The 27,579-nt window shown below is 41.2% G+C and overlaps 1 pseudogene; it reads right to left on the bottom strand.

The window, feature by feature from the left end:
- Window positions 1-19,418: 19,418 nt before the first annotated feature.
- Window positions 19,419-27,579, bottom strand: part of LOC138144489 (multifunctional methyltransferase subunit TRM112-like protein pseudogene) — an 8,825-nt pseudogene continuing 664 nt past the window's right edge.

The raw sequence follows: 27,579 nt of genomic DNA, 5'->3' as shown, positions 1-27,579 counted from the left end.
AAAACCCTCTCCCAGGATTTCTGTAAACATACAACAAGAAAATCCTTCTTCAGGGCTTCTGAACCAACAGGAAGGTTCCCAGACCCCTGCAACAACAGCACTGTCCTTCACCAGTGGACAGTATCCACTGTCTGCAGGACAATCTCCAGACCACTGCAACAACAGCACTGTCCTTTACCAGTGGACAGTATTCACTCTCTGTCTGCAGGACAGTCTCAGTAGCTCTGAACCAACAGCCAGGTTCCAGGACTTCTTCAACAAAAGGACTGTCTTTCACCAGTGGACAAATCTGGCAAAACAACATCAAAACAGACAGACAAAGTACCAGCAAAACAGCCATGTCTCCTCAGTCCTTGGCAGCTCAGGGGGCAGGTCTCAAAAGTCCAGGGCAATTCAAAGTGGCCCCCAGCAATTCTCTCAGTCTCTCTCTCTGCCTCCACGAGGTGCTGCTTCCAAAAAAGTTCTTCTGCCTCTCTCTTGTCTCTCCAAATCTCGTCACCAGCTCCTCCCAGTTCAGGACTTTCTTTTCACATCAACAAGTCCATCCCACAGGTGGGATTAACAAGCTCTGGGCTTTAACACAATCAATTTGAAAACCAAGCCAATACAGGGGGATCTTTATATTCCATTACTCTCACATATCAATTTGAAAACCAAGCCACTACAGGGGGATCTTTATATTCCATTACTCTCACAAAAGCGAAGCAGGTATGGCTTGATCTTTGGGTACTCATGAGGAAAGACCATGAAGGTAGTGGGGAGTGGGGCTGCAATCACACTTAATAAGGGGGGGCGGGGCAGACAGCATGGGGATGAGGGAATGGGGTGGTGAAGGAAGGCAGGCAATGTGAGGAAGAGTATGGGGAGGGAAGGAGTCACTTATGTAACCATGAACTGGAGTTGGGAGCACTTAGAGCAGCATGGACCCTTAGGAGATGAAAGTGCTCTGGGGGCAAGAGTTTGAGGTCTCATTTTTATAGAGTTTGGGTTGGGGGGAACAGACTCACTCTTATCCATGCCACCAGTTCATTAACATATCCAAATCATTTCAAAGTGGTCAGTAAAACTTTAAAGTTAACATGTCCACATCATTTTAAAATGATTAACAGCAATCGGTGATCTGCTTGTCTTCACTGTGGAGGTCTGGAATTTATCTGAAATTTATATATCTTAGAACAAAAAGGCCTAGACAGCAGCGCCGAGATGGCTTCCTCTGATTCAGCACATGTAACCATGATGTGATTTTTGGTTAATATATAATACAATTTGTAAATTGTGCTCCTTTGATCTTTGGGATGGTTTGTACATGATTTCCAAGTTCCCTTTTGCTTACTTCCTGCTATTGCTCCTTTATACTGGTTACTTATAGACTTACTATGTGGGGTAAGGGAGAGGCATGTGGGGTGGGGAGATTGGTGGTCAGGGAAATCTGAACAAGATATAGTTTTAACACAATGAGGGCTAGTGGGCTGGTGCAGGCAGTCCCCAAGAGTGCTGCGGGGTTGTGATAGCCCAAAAGAGCCCAAGGACCTGGCTAGCCCTGATAGATACTCCAATGGCCAAACTCACACATCCCTGAAATATAGGAAAGGACCTCAGAGCTTAGAGATCATCTATTCCAGTTCTTAACCTGGGGTCCATAAATTTGTTTTATTAATGGTTTCATAATTGTATTTAAATATAATTGATTTCTTTTGTAATCCTATGCATTTTCTTCTTCTTGGAGGTAATTAGGGTTAAGTGACTTGCCCAGGGTCACACAGCTAGTAAGTGTCTGAAAGCAAACTTGAACTCAGGTCCTCCTGACTCCAAGGCCAGTGCTCTATCCTAGCTGCCATCTAGCTGCCCCAATCCTATGTATCTATGCATTTTATTCTTAGAAAGTGTCCACAGGCTTCACTAGATTGTCAAAGGGGTCCATGATATACAAAAAGCTTTAAGAACCCATGATCTAATCTGACCCTCTCACTTTACAAATGAGGAAACTAAGTTCTAGAGAGGGAAAATGATTTGCCCAAGGACACACATTGAATTAGTGAAGAAGCTGAGACTAGTCCTCTGGTCTCATGATTCTCAGTTACCAGTAGGTTGGTGGAGTGGTCAACAAAGGGGACATTAATTACTCACTGGGAATCAGCCACCAGGAGGAGCTCTGACCATAGACTCAGGCAGGCAGAGCCCTAAGTCCTGTGACTGATACCCATCTCTGTGCCCACAGATCTGGCAGTTCGGGGAGTGGTTAGATGTGGTGTTAGATGGTCTGCTGCCCATAAAAAATAGCTGTCTAGTGTTTGTGTATTCGGCTAAGAGGAATGGATTCTGGTATGCCCTGCGGGAGAAGACCTATGCTAAGTGAGTCCCCAGTTTGGGGGACCCTCCCCTGGCCCTCTCACTCCCTCCAGCCACCCACCTTTCTCCATTGCTGCTCTGGTACTCAGGTCCAAGCCTTCCAGTAGAGGGTCTCTATCTGGTTCTCCAACCCTCCAAGCATCCCTAGCCTTGTCCTTGCAGTCAGGGACCATACTTTGTATATGCTTAATACAATGCCTGGCATACAGTAGATACTTAATAAGTGCTTGTTCACTGACTAACTGTCCTCTCTACACCCGAAGGCTGAATGACTCATGAAGCACTTACTGGGGGCACCTCAACTGAAGTCTTTGAGTACTTTACAGGAGTGACTGAAACATACGGCCTCCAAAGCCCCTCAAAAAACCTGCTTGCCCTCATCCAGACGGCCTTACAACAAGGCTCTCCAATTTACTGTGGTATTGAGATAAGAGATGTTCTTATCACCTTCTCCACCTTGGGGGCTACCCAACTGTCCTTAACACTGATTCACTAGAATAAGCATTTTTAAGTTTTTCTTCAATTAATGAAAACCTACCTTCTCTCACTCTTACTTTGCCCATCCATTGACAAAGAAAAAAATACAACCCTTGTAACAAACATACATAGTCAAGCAAAATATTGTATTGGCTACATCCTAAAAATAGATGTCACATTCTGTACCCTAAGTCCATTGCCTTTTTGTCAGGAAGGAGGTAGATAGCATAACTGGTCATTGCATTGATCAAAGTTTTTAAGTCTTTCTAAGTTGAACAAATAGTTATTAAGCACCTTATAGGTTCAGGGTACTGTGCTGATCTAGGTCCTAGAGGACCAGGCCCTTGCTGTTGACCCCTGAAATGTATTTGGAGGGGAAGGATAGGAGAAGGTTTTCCTTTTTAGCCTTCCCATTGAGAAGTCATTTGATGAGGTGTAGCGGCAAGCACCCCAAGCGCGTCCTCAGGGTTTGCTGCTACCACAGGTTCTTGGATCTGCTTTGTTAAAGGAAAGCAACTCAAAATGGGTTGACAAGCTTACTTTAATCAGTCAGACATATATCGTTTACCTTGTTCAGGAGAAAAGGTCAGCACCCTGAACCTCAAAGTATACAGGCATAATTATCAAGACAGAAACATCAAGTAGACAGATTTCCAAACTGTCCAACCATTACATCCATACCCAGTCAACATCTGGGTTTCCACATTCTGGGTTTTTCAAAGCCAGGGGACTCTCAACAACGGCTTCCCAGAATTCAGATCAAATCACAGAACACTTCTCAAAGTGAGCCCCCAAAACAAAGCTACACATCAGGGCTTATATAGCCTTCTCCTGGCTCAGAGAATGTAACAACCTTATTGACCCACTGGCCAATCAAAAAGTATCTACTGAAAAACAAGCCTCCCTCCCCAGGCTTCTGGTGCACTTTAGCCTAGGGGCAGGGAAGATCTTTAAAATTTACATTCGCATTACATGAGGCAGAGCCAAGATGGCAGAGGAGTGGGAAGTAATACAGCTGAGCTCCTCTCCAGAAAGCTCTTCCAAACAGATCTAGAAGATGTACCCCCCTCCAAAAAAGAAAAGCACCAGACCAGATCCCAAAGAGTAAATAAGAAATAAGAAAAAGTCAGTGAGTTGTTTGTCTAGCCTAGTTCAGTACAGAGAGAAAGACATAGAAGTCTACAGATACTAGGGATAGGGTTGGACCAGGAACACACTTTTCACAGATCACTCCAGCACCCATGGATTCACTGTATACCAGGGCAAGGAGAGGTCCCAGACCCCATGCCAGGCCACCTCAATGGGGACAAGTGCCAACTGGCAGTATGCAGTTCTGGGTCAAGAATCCGGGGTGGACTAAGAGGGAGACCTGAGCAAGGGAAGATATCCCTGGGTAAGCAGACCCTGGGCCATGTAATGGGTGTACTGAAAAAAGATGAGGGCTCCAAAGAAAATAGTAGCTGTAAGGTTCAGACCCTAGGAGCAGAGCCAGGTCTCACATCCAGCATCTAGCCTGGCCTGCAAAGGAATAACCAGGGCAGGAATCCCAGGCCAAAGGGGAGACTACAATTCCATTACTTTGAGCCAACAGAGCTTTCCAGCCAACTTATAGGGCGGAGGCCCAGTAGCAGTCTACTATTGCTAAGACCAAAACCCAGATCAGTAATTTGTAGAGCTTAGATCGGGAGGACAGCAAACAGACTTTTTCTTAGATTAGTCCACTTTGGTAACACAGAGAGCTTGCAAGTCCCCAACCTCTCTCTGAGATCCTGAAATAACAGTATATTCAATAACCCCAAGAAAGCAGCAACAAGACCAATCCAGATCTTCTCTCCAGAAGTGCCACAGATCACAACTCTAACATCAAGTCTGAAGTTAGGAAGCAAGCTGGAAGAATGGGGGGAAAAAAACCACCATAAAAAGTTATTACGGTAACAGGATGCTCAAGACACAATACAAAAAACAAGAATGATTCTAGACTATCTTTAAGAAAATTCTCAGAGAAAAACACAGCTTGTGCATAAACTCAACTAGGACTCTTTTTTTTTGGGGGGGGGGTAATTGCATTTTTAAAAGTTTATTTATTTACTTTTAGTTTACAACATTCAGTTCCACAATCCCTTGAGTTTCAAATTTTCTCCCTTTTCCTCTCCTCCCCCCATGGCAGCATGCAATCAAATATAGGTTCGACAAAAAGGATTATAACCAATGGACTGAACAATGAGAAAGAAGGGACAAAACAAAACACAAAAGACAGAGAGCAAGTAGTTTGCTACAATCTGCATTCAGATTCTGTAGTTCTTTCTCTGGATGTGGATATCCTTTTCCATCACGAGTCTTTTGGAGTTGTCTTCTAACCTTATATTGCTGAGAGGAGCCCAGTCTATCAAAGTCAGTCATCACACATACTGATGTGTCTAAATGTATACAAAGTTATCCTGGTTCTGCTCTCTTCACTCAACATCAGTTTATATAAGTCTCTCCAGGTTATTATGAAGTCCACCTGCTCCTCATTTCTTATGAGCACAATAGTATTCCATTACATTCATATACCACAACTTGTTTAGCCATTCCCCAATTGATGGGCATCCTGTTGATTTCCAATTCTTTGCCACCACAAAAAGAGCTGCTATAAATATTTTTGTACATATGGGTCCTTTTCCCACTTCTATGATCTCTTTGGGATACAACCCTAGAAGCGGTATTGCTGGATCAAAGGGTCAACTGGAATTCTTGTAAGAGATGAAGCAAGAGTTTTTTAAAAGAGTTAAAAAAAATTATAAGTGGAATAAAAGTGCTTGCAAAAAAATTGAAAGAGAAATAAGAACTATGGAAGAAATAATTGGAAAGGGAGTTATCAGCTGGGCACAAAAGGTACTAAGCAGCAAATGCCCTGAAAATTAGAATGGACCAGAGACTGTTGACTCCATGAAGCAGCAAGTGATATTAAAATAAAGCCAAAAAAGGGAAAATATGGAAGAAAACGTCAGGTATCACATAGCAAAAATTGATCTGAAAAACAGATTGAGGAGCAAAAAAATTTAAGGACCATTGGACTGTCTAAATATCATGAAAAAAAAGCCCTAGATATTCTATTTCAAGAAATTGTTGTGTTGTTATTGTTTTTTTAATTTCAAGAAATCTTAAAAGAAAACTGCCCAGATCATTTACAACCAGAAGACAAAGGGAAAATAGGAAGAATCCACTGGTCGCCAACTGAAAGAAACCCCAAAATGAAAGCTCTCAGGAACATCATAGCCAAAATCCGAAACTTCTAGGTCATAGAAAAAATGCTGCAGCAGTCAGAAAGATAGAATTCAAATCCTGAGGAACCAGTCAGGCTCACCTGTGATTTGCAGCCACCACTATAAAGCAGTGGGGAACTTGGAATACAATATTCTAGAAAGCAAAGAATATGGGTTTACAACCAAGAATAACTTACCCAGAAAAACTGAGTATAATTTTACAGAGGAAAAACCAGAACTTCAATGAAATAAAAGATTTTGAGGCATTCCTGATGAAAAGAACAAAGCTGCATATAAACTTTGAAGTTCAAACACTGGAGGGCAGAGAAACCTTAAAAGATAAACATGAATGAGTATTAATAAAGGACTAAACAAGGAGAAAACTGCTTACATCTGATTATGTGAAGATGATACACATGTCTGATCCTTATTATTCTCCAGGATCATAAAGGGAATACAATTAGACAAGGTATGGGAGTGGTTGTGTTATGTCTTGAGGTTCTTAAAAGAATGGAAAGAGGGGAAGAGAATGCATTAGGGTGGGGGGAGAGAGAAGAAAAAGAAAGTTAGGAAAATTATCTCACATAATCAGGGTGCAAATAAACATCTATACAAACAAAAAGGAAGGAAGATGGGGTTAGCAGCTGATACGTTAGCTTCTCTCTCATCTAAACTAGTCAAAGGAAGGAAGAATACATGCACGCACACACACACACATACACACAAACACACACAGAGTTTAATACAGAAATACATTTCACTAAATGAGAAAACAGAAGGAAAAAAGGAGGAAAGGGGAATTAGAAGGAGGGTAGATGAAGGAAGATTAAGTACTAAGCAAAACAAATTCCAAGGATGTAGAAAAATATATTTATTTTTTTAAGGTAGCAAAGAATGGGAATCTGAGGGGTGCCCATAAAATAAGGAATGCATGAACAAGTTCTACTATAATAATGTGGTAGAATTCAATTGTTCTGTAAGAAATGATGAAGAGGGGTGGCTAGTTGGTGCAGTGAATAGAGCATCAGCCCTGGAGTCAGGAGGACCTGAGTTCAAATGTGGCCTCAGACATGTTACACTTACTAACTATGTGACCTTGGGCAAGTCACTTAAACCCAATTGCCCTGCCCTCCCCTCTCCAAAAAAAAAGACAAAAAAAAAGAAATGAAGAGATTTTCAGAGAAACCTGGCAAGATTTGTATGAACTGGTACAGAGTAAGGTGAACAGAAGCAGGAGAAAAATGTATACAGCAAAAACAATATGGTAAAGGCAAACAACTTTGAAAGAATTAAGAAGTCTTATTAGACTAACTGCCAACTATGATTCCAGAGAACTAATGATGAGATATGTTATCTGTCTCCTGATAGAGAGGAGAAGGAATCAGATTGCAATATGAGACAAACTTTTTTGGTCATAGCCAATATGGAAATTTGTTTTAGTTGATGATACATGTTTATAATGGGTTTTGGTTTCTTTTGTTCTCAATTTTTGGGGGGTGGGAGTGGAATGGGAGGGTAAGAAGGTAAATTTTTGCTTATTGAAACAATAACATATGTGTATATTTATATAATAATACAACATATAACAATACATACACACACTTAAAAATGAATATATAATATATATATATACTTGGTGACCTCTTATGTATATGTGTGTATATATGCACACACTTTGATATTGTTCAGTCACTTTAGTTTTGTCTAACTCTGTGACTCCTTTTGGGGTTTTGTTGGCAAAGATACTGAAACGATTTGCCATTTCCTTCTCCAGATCATTTTATAGATGAGGAAATTGAGGCAAACAGGGTAAAGTGACTTGCCCAGGGACATATAGCTAGTAAGTGTCTGAGGCCAGATTTGAACTTATGAAGACGAGTCTTACTGATTCCAAGCCCAGTGAATGCATGTGTGAGTATATGTGTATATGCATATATAAAATGGGTACATACATATACATATGTGTACATGTATGCATATACACACACGTGTGCATATGTATGCACACACCTGCGAAGTTGTCTGACTATAGCCTTGGTCCTAAGGCAAGACAGCCTATTATTTCCTTCATTACAGTGTTTTCCAACATAGACTACAAATGATAAAACAACAAATATTTATTAAGTTCCTGCTTACATGCAATGACAACCGCAAACATGTATTCAGTCAATAATCAACAAGCATTGATTGTGCCCATTGTGTGCTAGACACTGTGTTAGGCACTGGGTATGCAACTATACAAATGAGACAGTTCCTGCCATGTGGGAGCTTACTGCATATAAAATACTATGCTAGGGGCAGCCAGGTAGCACAGCAAGTAAGAGCACCGGCCCCAGTGTCGGGATGACCTGGGGATCAAATCCGGGCTCCGATACTTAGTACCACACCCAGAAATAACTGGCAGTGTAACCTTGAGCAAGTTACTTAACTAAGTAAATTTTGCTAAGTAACTAAGTAAATTATGCTAAATTTTGAAGGGATGGGGGAAACAGAGAAAGGAAGAAGAGTTTTTAGTTAATACATGTAGCTACTTTCACATAATTTACTGTTGATTCACTTCCCCTGGTCTTCTCTTCCTTCCTTCCTTCCTTCCTTCCTTCCTTCCTTCCTTCCTTCCTTCTTTCTTTCTTTCTTTCTTTCTTTCTTTCTTTCTTTCTTTCTTCCTTCCTTCCTTCCTTCCTTTCTTTCTTTCTTTCTTTCTCTCTTTCTCTCTTTCTTTCTTTCTTTCTTTCTTTCTTTCTTTCTTTCTTTCCTTCTTTCTTTCTTTCTTTCTTTCTTTCTTTCTTTCTTTCTTTCTTTCTTTCTTTCTTTCTTTCTTTCTTTCTTTCTTTCTTTCTTTCTTTCTTTCTTTCTTTCTTTCTTTCTTCCTTCCTTCCTTCCTTATTTTGAACCACCAGAGAAACCATAATGCAGTATGTACAATGGAAACAATACTGACCATGGAGTCAAAGGATTTGTGTTCAAATCCCATCCATGAAGTCATCTGTATGACTTTGCACAAGTCATTTAATATCCTGGGGTCTTAGTTACCTTATTTGTAAAATGGGTGAGGAGGGTTTGGAGCGGATGACTTCTGAGGTCCTTTTGAGCTCTGTTATCCTATGAACCATTATCACATGATAAGTGTATTAGGTATAGTATGGAGTACTAGGGGAGGGCCAAGGGTAAAGGCCATTACCTCCTGGGGAGAAGAAGGCTCTTTTTGGTTTCTGATTTGGAAGAGTGGTACAAATCCCACCCCTTAGACCCTGCTGTCATGGTCCTGGAGAGAGAATAAGAGCCCTGGCATCTCAACAAAGAGGACTCTCTTCCCTCACTCACTTTCACCTATGACACAGCAGGGACTCTCTTCCCCATAGGACACAGATGCCCTGGACCTTCATATGTGGGAAGGAAATCATTACTCAAATTTGGGGTCAGGTTCATCCTCTTATCCATCTTTGGTACTGCCGTTTGTACCTGGGTGCCTATACTTCGGACGAGATGGGAGAAGAAGAGAACCTTACCTCAAGAAATCCTACTTTGAAAGCACTGAGCTTAGCACTCTTCTCATCCCTCTAGGTTTCAAAGTACCAGAGAAAGGCTGTGACTTGCATGAAGCTGGTGAAGGGCTGTGCTTATTCAGTGACTGGGCTCGAGGAGGTGAGAGGAGGTGAGTGCTGACCCCATTATCAATTAATGCCTAAGCCTTTACTAAGTGTTACTAGGTACCACTGAACTAGATGCTGGTGATACAGTTATAAAGATCTTAACAGCCCCTACTCTCAAGGAGCTCCTGTATTCATGGGGCAAACAAGTATACATATAAATATGTTTAAATTAAGTACAAAGAGAATATATACAAGATAGTTTGGGAGAAAGGGTATGAGCAGTTGAAAGGAGTGGAAAAGTCTCCATGCAGAAGGTAGTACCTGAGTTACATCCTAAAGGGAGAGAGAGACCATAGGGCAGAGATGAGGAAGAAGGATATTCCGTGATTTCCCATGACTCCTGGAAGGGACTCTTCCTGATACTAAAAATCCTCTACCACCAGATCAACTACCAGGGCAGTACAAAGAACCTAATCTGAATCTGAAATTCTTGGGGCCAGGTGGAATGGAAAGGATCCTGGAGTGACAAGTAAACCTCCCACCCCACCCCTTTCCCTGCCTACCATACACATACCCTTAATAGCTGTGGGTGAGGGACCATAGGGCCTCCCCAGCACTTATATCTGGGTTGAGGTGTAGAGTTTTCTGGGCAGTGTCACTGATGGGGCCATGTACCAAGCCTCCTTTTGAGGGGTAAACCCTTCCCCTTCATATTTCCCCCCTTTTTCCTCTGAAGGATGAAGCATACAGGAGTCCCAGCAGAGGGGCCAAGGAACTATGAACCTCAGCATGGGCTAGACCAAGAGATAGGAAAAGCAGACTAAGGATTAGGATGTTAGAACCAGGATGATGGATGGATCCTCTCGTCCATCCCTAGTGCCACTAGGCAGGGCTGCACTTATACCTGACTTGAGCTCAGCCACTGGGATGAGAAAGGAGAAGAGGAGGATGTGGAGAAGCCAGGGATTAGGTAACATTCTCTTGTCTTCCAAGAACTGGAGAAAGACATAGACAGAAACAGAGAGAGGGACAGGGAGGAAGGGGAAAAGAGAGAGAGAGAGCAAAAATTCCCTCCATTAACCACATCAGATAGATAGATGGGGAGGGGGAAGGGACAGAGAGAGAGAGAGAGAGAGAGAGAGAGAGAGAGAGAGAGAGAGAGAAGAGAGAGGTCTCAATCTTCAGTCTGAGTCCATCACCTTTCTGCCCTTTTCCAAATGATAAGCATTCCATCAGTTTCCAATTCTTTGACATCATGAAGAGTTACTATAAACATTTTTGTATGAATGGATCTTTTTCCTCTTTCTTTGATATTTTTCAGGGAATAGATCCAGTAGTAATATTGCTAGTCAAAAATTATGTACAATTTCATAACTTTTGGGGCATAGTTCCAAAATTGCTTTCCAGAAAATTCCCCCAACAGTGACATAAAGTACTCATTTTCCCATAGCCCCTTCAGCATTTGTCATTTCCCTTTTTTTTGTCAATTTTGCTAATCTTATGGGTGTGCAGTGGTACTTCAGAGATGCTTTAATTTGCATTTCTCTATTAGTGACAGAGCATTTTTTATATGGCTATTGATAATTTAGATTTCTTCCTCTGAAAACTGCCTCTTCATATCCTTTGGTCATTTATCTATTGGGGAATGGCTCTTATTCTTATAGATTTGAGTCAGTTCCCTATATGTCTTAGAAATGAGACCTTTTTCAGAGGAATTTACAAAGATTCCCCACCCCCAATTTCCTGCTTCTTTTCTTTTTTTAATTGCATTTATTTTGTTTGTACTTTTTAAAAAAAATTCCATATAATCAAAATTGTCCATTTTATCTCTTGTGAATTGATCTATCACTTGTTTGATCATGAACTCTTTCCCTATCCACTGATCTGACAAGTAATTTCTTCCATGTCCCTCTAATTTGCTTATGATGTCACCTTTTATGTCTAAATCCTGTATCCATTTGGAATTTGTCTTGTAACATGGTGTGAGATGTTGGCCTATACCTAATTTTTCTTATAGTACTTTCCAGTTTTCCCAATGGTTTTTGTTGAATAGTGAGTTCTTACCCCAGTCTCTGGGTTATCAAACACTAGACTACTGTGTTCATTTGCTTCTTTACATTGTATAGTGTAATCTATTACACTAGTAAACTTCTCTTTTTCTTACCCAATACCAAATTGTTTTAATAATTAGAGCTTTGTAGTATAGTTGGAAATGTTGTATTGCTAGGTCCCCCTTCCTTTCCAGTTTTTTCATTAATTCCCTTGAAATTCTTGACCTTTTGTTCCCCCAGATAAATAATTTTATTATTTTTACTTGCTGTACAAAGTAAACCTTTCATAATTTGATTGATATGGCACTGAATAAGTAATCTAGCCAATATTGCCATTTTCATTATGTTGACTTGGCCTAGCCATGAATAATTACTATTCCCCCAATTATTTAGATATACTTTACCTATGTATGGAGTGTCTTTCAGGTTCCACGCCCAACTTTAGGACATCCGATTTCTTGACTCTCTCTATGTGTCATCCGGATCATAGATTTAGAGCTGGAAAAGACCTTTAAGAACGTCTAGTCCTATCCCCTCATTTCACAGATGAGAAAACGGAGACCTAGAAAGGTTAAGTGATTTGTCCCAAGGTCACACAGGTAGTAACTGAAAAGGCCAAATTTGAACCTACTCAGAGATACCTATCCTTTGCCAGGTTCCTGGCGTTGGTCTGACTATTCGCTTTTCTGTTCTTAGTTCCAAGAAGTGGTTTGAAGTGGACCAACAAGTCTTTGAACAATTACTGCTGAGGATGGAAGATGGGGAATTCTGCTCAGTATGCCTAGAGAGGGTATCTATCACCTTTTCCTTGTCCCCTAAACCCTCGCCGCCCCTCTTTATACTTATTTTCTAATCTTTCTTTTTTTCATCTTCCCCTACTTTTCTTGGGAAGGGAGGAAGAGGGGAAAGCCTACTTTTTTCAGAAGTGGGAGGAGGGCCATAGGACTGGTTTTGACTAGATTTTCTGCTTTTATGCTTTCTTCTCCCACTCAAACCCAGGATGACCTTCTTGGATTTCTTGCAACAGTTCTTATACCTGGAAATCTGTAACTTGACCTCTGATGCCCTCAGCCAGGACAATCTGATCTAATGGCATGGCACTCTATGAGGGCAGCTGGTGCAAAAGCAGCACCGCAGGAGGTTGCAATAATTATCCTTGTGAGTGAGAGAGACTGGGAGGAAAGGATGGGGGAGGCCAGGCCTGTCTGAAAGTGTTCTGGTGAATAGATGACAAAGGATCAAGGATCGTGGGATAGGGTTGCTGTGGTCATGCAGATAGAAATTGGCATGGGGTCAGAAGAATAAAAATTGTTTCTAGGCAGGAAAAGAAACCCATTGGACTGATTCAGAGCTCCCACAAACTTTTCCTTCTGCCATTACTCCCCATTTCTCTGTTGAGGGTGTTATTTTCTTTTTCTCTGAAAATAGTGGGATTCAGCACCCAATCCACCTGCAGATATGGGACTTGGCACTCTAAGATAGTAAGGCAAACCACTCAGAATTCATAGTATTTAAAACTGGAAGAGGGGTCAGAGATTATCTAGTCCAACCCAATTATTTGCAAAGAGGAAACTGAGGCAGCTGCAAAATTCCCTATTCCTTCAAACCTGGGGAGTATTTTTTCTTAAATAAATTTTTATTGACATCTCTTATTTTCACATTGTCTAAATTTCCTCATGTATCCATGCTGATAAATGTTTGACTGGTTCTTCTAGGAAAAAAAAAGGTCTGTGTGGCACACTTTTAAGCTTGATTTGCATCATTATCATTTTCCCCTCCTTTTGTTAGGTCTAGACAATTAATAAAACAAGAAATTGAAATCTAATTTGTTTCATTTACTGATTTCCAAGGTGTTAATACTGTAATGGGAATGCAAATTTGGAAGATCTTCCCTGCCCCTAGGCTAAAGTGCACCTGAAGCCTGGGGTGGGAGGCTTGTTTTTCAGTAGATACTTTTTGATTGGCCAGTGGGTCCAAAAGGTTGTTACATTCTCTGAGCCAGGAGAAGGCTATATAAGCCCTGATGTGTAGCTTTGTTTTGGGGGCTCACTTTGAGAAGTGTTCTGTGATTTGATCTGTATTCTGAAAAGCCGTTGGGTATGGATGTAATGGTTGGACAGTTTGGAAATCTGTCTACTTGATCTGTTTCTGTCTTGATAATTCTGCCTGTATACTTTGAAGTTTGGGGTGCTGACCTTTTCTCCTGAACAAGGTAAACGATATATGTCTGACTGATTAAAGTAAGCTTGTTAACCCATTTTGAGTTGCTTTCCTTTAACAAAGCAGATCCAAGAACCTGTGAGCAGCCACCCTGGGGACGCTTGGGGTGCTTGCTGCTACAAATACTCACACTGAAAATTTAATAAACTGACTATATGTAATTTCCCAAAGCTTTTAACCCCTACTCTCCAACCTCTACAAATAAGTTAAGGAAGATATCTTCTTATATCTCTTCTTTGGGGCTACATGTGCTTCTTGTAATTTTGTAACATTCATTTCTTGTTTTGTGGTAGTTGTTCTTTCCATTTACATTGTAGTTGCTGTGTATATTGTTTTTCTTGGCCCTGCTTCACTCTGTGTCAGTTCATGGAAATCTTTCTATGCTTCTCTGTAATCACTGTATTCTCCATTCCTTACAGCATCATAACATTCATCTATCACATTTTGTTTAGCCACTCTGGGAAGGTTTTTGTTTGTTAGTTTGTTTTTGTTTTGTTTAATTCTATTTTTAAAATTCTGAATTTGAGAAATAAAACAAGCATTTCCATAATGAAGTGGAATAGAAAAAAAGAGGATTGCACCTGAAACTGCAGATTTATTATGTACAACCTTCTATTCCTTTTAAATATATAGCAAAGTTATCATGTAATTTTTTCCCTCCCCCCACCTTAGAGGTGGTTATCATTAGACATACATATGTATATGTAAGCATATACATACATACAAACATATCTCTCTCTACCTCTCTCTGTCTCTGTCTGTCTCTCTCTCTCTTTCTCTATGTCAGTTCTTTCTCTAATTGCAAACAGCATCTTCCTTCATAGGACCTTTGTAGTTAATTTGTTTTTTTTTAACTCAAAGAGTTGATTGCTCAAAGTTGTTCTTAAAACAATATTGCTGTTGCCATGTGCAGTGTTCTCTTGGTGCTGCTCATTTCACTTTTCATTATTTTGTGCAAGACTTTGCATGTTTTTCTAAAATCAAGTTTGTCATATTGTTGTATTACATCACAAATATATCCAACAATTTGTTTAGACATTCCCCCAATTGATAGGCATCCACTAAATTTCCAGTTCTTTGTTACCACAAAGAGAGCTGCTATAAATATTTTAGGACATATGGGTACTTTTCACTTTTCCCCAATCCTCTTGGGAAACAGAACTAATTGAGGCATTTCTGGGTCAAAGAGTATAGATAGTTTAATAACTCTTTGGACATAATTCCAGACCACTCTCCAAATTGGTTGGATCAGCTCACAGATCCACCAAAAATAAATTAAGGTCCCAGTTTTTCCACATTTCCTCCAGCATTTATCACTTTCCCCTTCTATGGCTTTAGCCAATCTGATAGGTATTTCAAAATTGTTTTAATTTTTATTTCTCTAATCAATAATGATTTAGAGAATTTTTTCACATGACTATAAATTGTTTTGTTTTCTTCATCAAAAAATTGCCCATTCATAATCTTTGACCATTTATCAGTTGGGAAATGATTTGTATTCTTATAGATTTGACAAAGTTCTTTATATGCTTGAGATATGAGATCTTTATCTGAGGAACTGTCAAAGAATACGAACAGGCAATTTTCTGATGAAAAAATCAAAACAATTTATACTCACATGAAAACATTTTCCCCAGTTTTGTGCTTTCCTTCTGATCTTGGTTACATTAATTTATACTGAAACTTTTAAAATTTAACACAATCAAAATTATCCATTTTACATCCCACAATGCTCTCTATCTTTTGTTCGTTCACAAATTGTTCACCTATCTATAAGTCTGATAGGTAATATGTTCTATGTTCTTCAAATTTTCTTATAATATCTTGGTCATGTATCCATTTTGACCTTATCTTGGTAAATGGTGTAAGATATTGGACTGTGCCTAATTTCTTTTTTTTTTTTTAAAGCAATCAGGGTTAAGTAACTTGCCCAAGGTTACATGGACAGGTGTTTCTGGGTGGGTGCTAAGTGTCTGAGCCTGGGATTCGATCTCCAGGTTATCCCAACACTGGAGCCGGTGCTCTTACTTGCTGTGCTACCTGGCCGCCCCTTGTGCCTAATTTCTGTCAGACTGCTTTCCAGCTTTCCCAACAAATTTTAACAAATGATGAAATTTTGTCCAGAAACTTAAGTCTTTATATTTGTCAAATACTAGGTTACTATATCCATTTGCTGCTGTAAATTGTATGTCTATTCTGTTCCAGTGATCTACCTTTCTATTTCTTAGCAAGTACAAGATAATTTTGATAATTACTGCCTTATAATATAGTTTAAGATCCAGTACTGCTAAACTTCCTTCCTTTATCTTTTTTTTCCAATTAGTTCCTTTGATATTCTTGACCTTTTGCCCTTCCCAATGAATCTTGTTATTTCTAGCTCAGTAAAATAATTTTTTTTGCTTTTTTTTTTTTTTGGAGGAGGGGAGGCAGGACAATCGGGGTTAAGTAACTTGCCCAAGGTCACACAGCTAGTAAGTGTTAAGTCTCTGAGGTCAAATTTGAACTCAGGTCCTCCTGATTTTACAGCCAGTGTTCTATTCACTGCTCCACCTAGCCACTCCTAAAATAATTTTTTTGGTAACTTAACCAGGATGGTATTGAATACATAGATTAATTTTGATAAAAGTGTCATTTTTATTATGCTGGTCCTGCCTACCCATGAACAATTAATATTTCTCCATTCATTCACTCATTTATCCAAATGCTTTATTAACTTCTGGTTTACTTCATTCATTTCTGCCAGATTTTGGGTTACAAATTTTCTCCCCATTTTTCCCCTACCCACCTCCCCAAAATAGTGGTCCCCCAGGATATCCCTTCCTCTTATTTCCCAATTACATGTAAAATAGTATTAATAACAGTATGTATATATATATTAAACATTTGGTTTTAAAACTTTGAATTCCAGATTCATTCCCTTCCTCCCTTGTCACCCACCCTTACTGGGAAGAAAAGCAATTCAATATAGGCTATACATGTGTAGCTAATGCAAAACATTACCATAGTAGATATATTGTAGAAGACTGATTATATTTCCCTCCCTCCTATCCCATCTCCCACTTGATCTATTCTCTACTTTGGTCCTGTCCCTTTTCAAAAGTGTGTGGTTCCAACTTCCCTCCCCCCCCCTCCAGCTTGCCCTCCCTTCCATCATCCCCCCTCTCATCCCCTTCCCCCCTATTCTCCTGTAGGGTGAGATACCCTATTTAGTGTGTATGTCATTCCCTCCCTGAACCAAATTCAATGAGTATAAGGCTGACCCATTCCCTTCCTGTTCTTCCCCTCCATTGTACCCATTTCCCTTGCCTCTTCTATATGAGATATTTTGCCCCATTCTGTCTCTGCCCATCTCCTCTCATTACATTCCTCTCTCACTTCTTAATTTCACCTTTTAAGTATCATCCCTTCCAATAAATTGGTCCTGTTCCCTCTATCTATGTATACCTGTAAACACACACACACACACATATATACACACATTCACATATGTATTCATATGCCTATATACCCTCTGATAAAGACTATATATTTATTTATTTATTTATGTTCCCTTCAACAATTTTCAAACTGAGAAAAGTTTCATCAGTTACAATTATCATTTTTCCATGTAGGAATGTAAATAGTTCAACTTTGATAAGTTCCTTATGATTTCTTTTCCCTATTTACCTTCTCATGCTTCTCTTGCTTCTTGTATCTGAATGGCAAATTTTCTATTCAACTCTGGTTTTTTTCAGCAAGAATGTTTGAAAGTCCTCTATTCCACTGCATGACCATATTTTCCCCTGAAATATGATACTCAGTTTTGCTGGGTAGGTGATTCTTGGTTTTAATCCCAGCTCCTTTGACCTCCGGAATATCATATTCCAAGTCCTTTGATCCTTCAGTGTAGAAGCTGCCAGATCCTGTGTTATCCTGATTGTGTTTCCACAATATTCAAATTGTTTCTTCCTGGTTGCTTGTAATATTCTCTCCTTGATCTGGGAATTCCAGAACCTGGCTATAATATTCCTAGGAGTTTTCTTTTGGGGGTCATTTTCAGGAGGTTATTGGTGGATTCTTTCAACCTCTATTTTGTCGTCTGGTTCTAAAACATCAGGACAGTTTTCCTTGAGAACTTCCTGGAGGATGATTTCTAGGTTCTTACTTTGATTATGGCTTTCAGGTAGTCCAATAATTTTTAAATTATCTCTCCTGGATCTATTTTCCAGGTCAGTGGTTCTTCCCATGAGATATTTCACATTGCCTTCTATTCTTTCATTTGTTTGAATCTGTTTAACAGCATCTTTATTTCTCCTAAGGTCACTAGCTTCCCTTTGCTCCATTCTAAATCTGAGGGAATGATTCTCCTCAGTGAGCTTTTGAGATTCTTTTTCCATCTGGCAAATTCAGCTTTTTAAGGCATTCTTCTCCTCATTACATTTTTGAGCCTCTTTTGCCATTTGAGTTAGTCTGTTTTTTAAGGTGTTATTTTCCTCAGTCATGCTATTGACTCTCATTTCATAATTTTCTTGCATCATTCTCATTTCTCTTCCCAATTTTTCCTCCACTTCTCTTATCTGCTTCTTAAGGTCTTATATGGCCTGTAACCAGCTTGTATTTTCCTTTGAAGCTTTTGGTGCAGGTGTTCTGACTTCACTGTCTTCCTCCTGTTCCATGCTTTGATCCTTTTTGTCCCCAAAATAGGAGTCTAATGTTGGATTCTTCTGTTTGTTTTGCTTCCTTTGTCTGGTCATGTTGCCACTCAATTACTTGACTTTTGGGCTTTTTGCCACAGTAGGACTCTGCCACCAGACAGGGGAGCTTTGTACCAAACGCTGAGGTTTTCTCAGCTGCTGGAGGTATTAGTTGGGTACCCTCTCTGAAGCCTGTACACACTCTGGCAAGCTGGTCATACACCCCAGGACCTCCACCCTAGACTGTAATCCAGATCTAAGCAGGTTAAAGCAAGGGCGATTACCCCCCAGACTTGTCACTTGGTCTCCCTACAGTCTGCAGGCCAGAAGCTGAAGCTGCAACGTAGCACCAGCTGCACCCAGGCATCTCAGCAGCTTCTTGCCCTGGGGGCAAAAGACAATGCTCTCCCCACTACTGGTCCCAAAGTCTACACTGCACTGACTTTTCACTTTGTCCTTGGCATCTATGTGTTGATAATTCTGGAAATGGCCACAGCTTCTGGTGATGTGGAGTCCCTCCAGACCATGGTTGGTCAGGCACGCCCTGGGGCTAAAACCTATGGCTCAAGGGGGCCTGAGGCTTGGCTCCCAGAGTGCCGTGCTGGCCGATTCCTGCCGGGCTGTCCTCAGTGGGAGGTTAGCTTCTCTGTGTCATTTTGTGGGTTCTGTAGCTCCAAAGTTTGTTCAGAGTCCTCTTTTTACATGGATTGGGGAAGATGGAAGCCAGAGCCACTTGGAGGTCCTGCTTCTACTCTGCCATCTTGACTCCGCTCCCTCTCCATTTATTTAAATATGATTTCATTTGTACACAAATTTTTTTTCTTCAGTTTTGAACCTTTAATGAGGAAAAGAAAATACAACAGCAATCATACTATCCACCAGGGCTCTGTGTGGTCTGGGCACAGCAGAGGGGAAGCTCAGAGCCTGGATGAACACAGAGAGGCCACAGTGGGTGGGACTGATCCCAGGGCCTAGGACGAGGCCTCCTCTTCACTCAGCAGCGTGTTGGGGATCCCACGGCTGATGGGGAACAGGCGTCCAGACTCCAGGCACTGCAGGGTGCCCTCCACCACTTCCACCTCCAGCAGCACGTGGTACACCTTCCTCAGGAACTCTGCCTCCTTCTCGTAGCTATCAGCCAGCTGCTGTGGCAGCTCTGACAGGTGTCCCAGGCTGCAGGCCGCTTCCACCGGCACCATCCACTCCATCTTGGGGATCATGTGCGTCAGGAAGTTCGGGTTGAAGTCCTCAGGGCTCACCTGGATCTCGGTGGCCTGGATTTGCATTGGGAATCCCGGAGCCTCACCCATGCACATGGGAGCTCAGTAGGTTGTGGTCAGCAGCTTCATCCCGGTCTGCTGGCACACCTGAACTGGAGTATACAAATTTTTTTAAACGATTTTTGTCCATATAGTTCTTGGGTTTGTTTTGGCAGGTATACCCCAGATATTTTATACTTTCTAGAGTTATTTTTTTAATTAATTAATGTTTACTTTTAGTTTACAACATTTAGAGTTATTTTAAATGGAGTATCTCTAGCTATCTCTTCCTGCATGGTTCTGTTGGAGCTATATAGGAAGGTTTACTTTATATGCTACTACTTTGCTGAAATTATAGTTTAAATTAGCTTTTTAGATGAATCTTTAGGATTTTCCAAGTATATCATCATCATCTACAAAATCTGATCATTTTATTATCTCATTCCCTACTCTGATTCTTTCTATTTATTTTTCTTCTCTTTTTGCTATTGCCAGGATTTCCAACCCAATATTGAATAATATTGGTGATAGTGGACATCCTTGTTTCACATCTAATCTCACTGAGGCTTCTTGCTTATCCCCTTTACAAAAAATGCTTACTAATGGTTTTAGGTAAATGCTTCTTATCAATTTAAAGAAAAGTTCATTTATACCCAAACTTTCAAATGTTTTTAAAAGAAATGAATGTTGTACTATATCAAATGCTTTTTCTGCACCTATTGATATAATCATATGATTTTTGTTACTTTTATTATTGATATAATCAATTATGTTAATAGTTGTCCTTATGTCAAACCATCCTGCATTCCTGGTATGAATCCCATATAATCACGTTATATAATCTTTTAATATATTGTTGTAATCTAATTTGTTTGCTTTTTAACAGAACATATGTCTGTCTAAACCCCTAACTTCTACACACACACACACACACACACACACACACACACACACACCACCACCAGCTCCTTCCATTCCACAGTTACATTCTGGATCCACCCTTAGTTTAAGATTCTGCTGCTGGAAGTCAATGATGACCCAGATGAAGATGAGATTGCCTGTAGCTGCCTGATTGCCCTGATGTAAAAGAATGGCTGTGCTCAGCAGAGTATGGGTGGGGACATTCACAGCACTGGCTGTCCTGTTTATGAGGTGACCTAAGCCTGGGCATTCTTCTTCCCTTTTCATCCCACCCCAGTACCTTCCTCTTCCTCATACCCTTCAATCTTATTCATGCCTAGAAACTAAGACAAATACTACTCATTTCAATAGCATTTTAAGGTTTGCAAATTGTTTTCCATATAAAACTTCTGTGGTATAGTAGAATAATTCATCCACCCACATCCAAATAATAATTCTACATTATAGCTTCATACTTTCCAACATATGTTCTTCCCCCCCCAAAATTATTTGATTTCACATAATTTTTTGCCCATTTTCCCATTTGCTTCTCACAACAACTTTGTGAAGTATTTTTATCCCTATTTTATGGATGGGGAAATTAAGGCTTAGAAAAAGGAAGCATGTTGCCCAAGATCACAGAGCTAGTTAGTGGCAGAGCCAGGCCCAGAGCAGGGGTTCTGATTCCCAGTTTATTCCACTAACCCCTCTCTGATCTTCATCCTCTATCCCAGGGGATTCTTAACTTTTTGGGTGTTGTTCTCAGAATAATGTTTATTATTTTTTAATCAGAAAGGATTGCTAAATTTCAATTAGTGGTTAGTGAAAATGAAGATATAAATTTTTTTTTCCCATCCTAATGCATAGACCTCCTGAAATCTAATCTATGGATTGCCTTAAATATATGGAGTGTGGGAAAGGCTTGCAAGCCCTCTCACCTTTATCAGTGAGTATGGTGCTTTTCATATATTAGACACTTAAATGTTTGGATGAATACACTAATGAAGGTGGCCACACATGGTTATACTCATCTTTTCCATTGTACCACAGTTAAATCCCTGCTCCAAATAGAATGTGCATGCATCAGAACACACATAATAGACAGACACACATACACATAGACACCTTGTTGTCTTTAACCTTTCTGAAGTGGCACTCACCCCAAGGAAAACCTTTCCCATTTCCCCAATCTGGGCTTTTCACAACTTTTGAAGACATGGCTCCGGGGATTCCCAGCAGGGATCTCTCAGATTCAGTCATAGTGAGGAAGGGGAGAGAGACAGAGACAAAGAAAAGAAGGAGGAGGAGAAGGAGGAAGAGGAGAAGGAGGAGGAGGAGGGAAAGATAGAAAAAAAAAGAGGAAGATAAAGAGAGCAGGAAGAGATGTTTTAAGTCATCTGTACCATCCAGCCCCCATCTCTGAGGCCTGACCCTCCCTCTTCTTTCCCCCAGTTCCACAGAAGGTATGGAAGACACAGTAATGGGCTTTATACAGGCTGGCACCGGGTTGGGGCATATATCCCCCCTTTCAGCTTCAGTAGAGATTTGGAGGACAAATGGCTTGTCTTAGAGAGAGAGGGGACCTATTGTCATTTTAAGTTGGACAAAGTCCTCACCAACCCCTAGTTTCACTCTATCTTCCTTATGGGTTTCTACCGAAACATGACCTTGAACCCACTTAAACTGAAAGCTGAGTTTCTTCCCCTTTATTCTCCAGAGTGGCCCATCCTTGTTGCCTATGCTATAGCCTTGCTATCCCTGCTTTCTTGTGCCCTGCTGTGCTCATTCCCCCACCCCAATCTGTTCCTATGCAGCTGCAGGGCATCAGCAATATACACTTGAAGAAGGATTTCTTCCTGAAATATCAGTCTGTAGACCAATCTGAAAACTTCATCAACATAAGGGAAGTTTGTGTCCCTGTTTGGCTGCCTCCTGGAGAGTACATCATTGTGCCTTCTACCTTCCAACCCCACCAGGAGGCTAACTTTGTGATTCAAGTCTTCTCGAATTGCAGTGAGTCCAAGTCTGACGCCCTGCTCTCCCTCTTCCGCCCCCCCTTGCCCCAGAATTCCAAGTGCTTGTGTGTATGTGTCCACCGTTGCTGCAAAGCTACAGAGAGGCAGATTTGGCTTTGATATAAAGAGAAACTCCCTGAGGATGAGAGCAGTCCGAAAGTGAAAATGGCTGCCCTGAGAAAAATCTCATTCCCCATCACCAGAGCTCTTAAATTAGAGGTTAGGTGACCACTTACTAGGTATATTGTAGAAGGGTGCTTCTGTTGGAAATAAGGATTAGATGAGATGACCCCGAGGCCCCATCCAACTCCAAGATTTTGTGTGACAGAACATAAACTTTCAGAATCAGAAAAAATGTTTCATACTAGTTTGTTATATATGTGTGTGTATGTGTATATATATATATACATATATATATATACATTATACCCCCTATTTTATAGATGGTGAAACTGAGGGAGAAGTGCTTTACCTGAGGCCATACAGCTAGTTAATGGAAGCTCAGATTAGATTCTGGGTCTATTGATTTGCAATCCAGTACTTTTCCCCCTATATGGTGGCTCTCCTGATTCTTTTTTCCCTCCACTAAAAAATTTCTGCCTCCTATATGATCCTTGATCTACTCCCTTATTTCTAAATCAGCTTCTTAATTTTCTCCAGGGAGATAGATTATAATCTCACTGCAGCACTGCCTGATTTGGTAATTAGGAGAAGTGGAGTAAGGGGGGAGACTGAAGAAAAGTTCACCACTCCTTTATTGTCCCTCTACCCCTAGGAGAAAATCAATGAGGGCGATGTGGAAGAGTTCCTCAAGGAAATATTTGCTCAACTAGAAGGAGAGGTGAGAAGGGATCAGAGCTGGGGGGGAAAGGGGAGCCTGGGGAGAGGTGTGTATGTCAGGGACAAGTTGAACTTACCTTGTGTCTCTCCTGTAAGATAAGAAGATTGATGTCCATGGGTTCAGAAAAATACTCAACAAGATGATCTCCAAAGGTGAGTTTTCCCCTCCCTATTGGCCCCCATCACACTTCCTTGTGTCCCACTTCCTCTACCATTCCCTCCCTATAAACTTCCTTCTCCTATCCACTTATCCCCCTTCTACCCATCACCAACTCACTTTCTCCTTCCCCAGACAAAGACCTAAAGACAGAGGATTTCTGTACGGAGTCCTGCCAGAATATGACGAAGCTCATGGGTGTATCCACCCCCTGCACTGTCCCTCCTCATCTTCTCCAGTAGAAGTTCAGTCCCTGGCCCCTGTGGTATTGGGGAAAGAGTTCTTTATCCTTTACTTTAGACTTGGCCTGTCTTCTCAAAGCACCTAAGCATTATATCTTATGCACATGAACTACTCCATACCTAGACCCCAGTTCAAGCCAATGTGGCAATGTGCATATTAAGGGAATTCTCAGGGCCTCATCTTCATCTTAAAGTGAGGGAACTAGACAAGGTGACTTCAACTCAGGTGACCTGACCTGACTTACTTCCAGGTGTAAATCTGTGGTTCTCTACTAGCTTTCCTACAATGTTCCCACCAAATAAATTCTGCTCCTTGATGATCTTCATTCCTTACTCTAAGCTTCCCAGGTAGAATTGGGCTCTGCTATCCATAAAGGAAGAATGTCAAGAGAATCCCAGTCTTCTTCCATTGGGGTTGGCAAGGCAATGTGATGCAATCCATAAATCAGCAGGCATTTATTAAGCTACAATATAGTTTATGCCAGTTCTTGCGTAAGATTCTGAAGACATGAAGAATGAAAAAGATACATTCTGTCAGGAGAGACAGCAGTGAACTGAAAAAAGCACTAGGTTTGGAATCAGTCAGGACTGAATTCTGGTTCTCTTATCTACTTGTTATGAGACCTGGGTCAAGTCATTTCCCCTCTCTGGGTTTTAATTTCCTCAACTGTGAAAAGAGTGTGGGAAAAGTTGTCCAAAGTTCTTTCTACTCCTTCAATCCTCTGATCCCTCTGCTCTGGCCCCAACCATGAAGCCTCACTTCTGATGGAGACTGCATCACTCAGGAGCATCCTTGGCCTTACCTGCTGTCTTAGTCTCCCCACACCTAGGGTAAAGAATTAGGAGATTCAAGCAACTCTTTATGGAGCTGTCCTTCTCCTAGGTTCTCCCTTTTCTTCTTCCCCCTCCCTCCAGAGTAATGGCAGTGGTCATTTGAGCATAATGGAGTTTCATGTCCCATGGAACAAGATTCAGAAGTGGCTGGTGAGAAGGGGGTGATTGGCAAGGGGCAAGGTGTATAGGTGGGAGGGCATTGGGGAAGTAGGGAATCTGGAAAGAGTGTTAAGGTGAGTAGAAAAGGCAGAGGCAAGATACAGGGTTAGAATCCCCTTTCCTCCCCCACTCACCCCCACTGAAGAGGCGATAGGGAGGGGCTGAGGAAGAAGAGGGAGGAGCAGACTAGCTCTATCCCAAAGACAATGGGGAAGACTTGTTGTTGTGGAGTGTATGCCTCAAGATGGGAGAACTGGAAAGGAAGCTTCCTTTTCCTGCTACTCTTCAATATTCTTGCTGCGTATACCCTGATTAAACACACACATACACACACACACACACACACTCTTATTTTGGCAGTACTTTATACTTTTTATGGTAGTACTTTATACAGCACCTTCCACACAAGGACCCCTGAGGGTCATGCACACAAGACCCATTCCACTTTGCCTTTGGGAGAGAGGAGGCCTCCTCTGTGGACCTTACTGTCCATCCAAACTCCACTCCCCCCGCCCCTTCTTTTTCATTGTCTGCTTTTCTGTCCCCTTCTCAGTGCTAGGACTATACCCTGTTCACTCCCAATCCATCCCAGCACATCCCCTCCACCCTACTGCCATCCATCTCTCTGTCCCATCAGGCCATCTTCAATGAATATGATCTGGACGAGTCAGGCACCATGAATTCCCATGAACTGCACCTGGCTGTGGAAGCAACTGGTGAAGGGGGCAGCCTGCTGGGAGGGTGGGGGGAGGATGCCAAATGTGCTTTGGTTGGAGGAGGGTGTGGCAGGGCTGTTTCTATGTGGGGGGAGGGGAGGCTGGGAGGAGAGATTTCTTCCTTGAAGATCTGAGTGATGGATCAGGGTTTAATGTCCCCTTCCCTCCCCAATCTCTTTCACTAGGCATCAAGCTAACCTCCAGGTGCTAGAATCCCGCTATTCAGATGTGAATGTTAGCACCAATTTTAACAAATTTGCTGCCTTGTTAAGCTGGAGGCCCTGTACCATGAGTTACTGAATTCTTATCCTCCCCTTCATATTCTCCCATTTCCAGAATCCCTCAGTCTGCCACAGTACAGTTCCCACCCCTTGCCTGGCACCCTCATCCTCATCCTCAAAACATGACCTTTCTCAGTCCATTCTCTACCATCTATACCTACCCCAGGTGTAGCAGGCCCAGGGGTTGCTCCTTTCTTCCCATCACACAGAACATCTAGGCAGGTTCCCTTAAGCTTGACCCAGGCTAGTGTGGGTTGGATAGAAAAGAGAAAGAAACCAGGATTCCTGCTAGTTTCCAAACTTGCATCTACAATCTAGGTTTGGAATCAAACCTCTCATACTCCCCTTCCCCTACCCCTTTCCTCCAGTATAGATTCTACTCTTGGTGGTAGGAGTCCCCACTCTTTTCCATGTCTGGGAAGGAGGGAATACTATAGATTGTAAGGGGTAGTGAAGGCTTCCCAATCTTCACTTCCAGAAGAAATGATCATTTCTGAGACTGGTCCCCATTCCCTTCTCTGTCAAGCACCTTAAACAAGGCACTAACGGGAGAGAGAAGACTTCCCTTCCCATCTTTCAGCCTAACACCTATTCTCAAAGCTATTAGTAGGTAGGGCTTGTGCCTTCCACTATCTTGCCCCATTGTCCCAATACCAATGTTAAGGTCAATCTGTTAGGCTCTGGAGGAAGAATGTCTGGATCATCTTTTTTTTTTCTTGGTCTTATCTCTTTTCTCCTTCTCTTCCTTCCTAGCTGGTCCCTGAGATAGAAAACTGTGTATGGGGGAGAGAGACAGGGAGGGAGTAAGAGGGGGTGAGTCCTGGGGGCACCTTTTGGGAAAAGATAGGAGATGATCTTCCTATGGCCATCACAACTCCTGAGCAACTCCTTGAAGACTCAGAAGATTCTTCCCAATAGTTGTTAGAAAAGGCCAGGGAGATGGAGCATGCTGTATATTCCTCCCCCAAAACATATGCAGTCCAGCCTTCCTGACTAATAGAACCACTAAACACTCCTTTATACACAGTCTGTCCCCCTAACTGCCCCCATTCATATTCTTATCTTCTTGTTAAGATAAATGTTTCTTACATACCAGAAGAGCTGAACTCTTGTTTCTGAACTTGGGGAGAGTTCTCTCCAGTAACGTATTTACTCCACTGGATTACTTGAGCCTCTTGTGATATTCTTTTTTTTTTTAATTGATACCTTTTGCTTTCACCTTCATTTCCAAATAGGCATCCATTTCCTGGATGGCACACCAACAATTACAAGACTCTAATTTCACTCTGGCCTCAAACACTCATTAGTTATTGCTTAATCTCTGCCTATCTCATCTGTAAAATGAGGATAGTAATAGCACCTACCTCCCAGGGCTATGAGGATTAAATGAGACTATATTTTTAATAATATTTCCCCCAATTACATATAAAAACAATTTCAATTTTTTAAAAAAAGTTTTGAGTTCCAAATTCTATCTCTCCCCCATCCCTGACATAGTAAGCAATATAGGTTGGTTATACATGTGCAATCATGTAAAACATATTTCTATATTAGTCATTTTGTGAAAGAAA

This window comes from Petaurus breviceps, unplaced genomic scaffold (genome assembly GCF_028583685.1).
Source record: "Petaurus breviceps papuanus isolate PSGF00001 unplaced genomic scaffold, PetGlider_PUasm1.0 90701, whole genome shotgun sequence".
Lineage (NCBI taxonomy): Eukaryota > Metazoa > Chordata > Mammalia > Diprotodontia > Petauridae > Petaurus > Petaurus breviceps.
The sequence above is the reverse complement of the archived record's forward strand: the minus strand, read 5'-3'. Positions and strand labels throughout refer to the sequence as shown.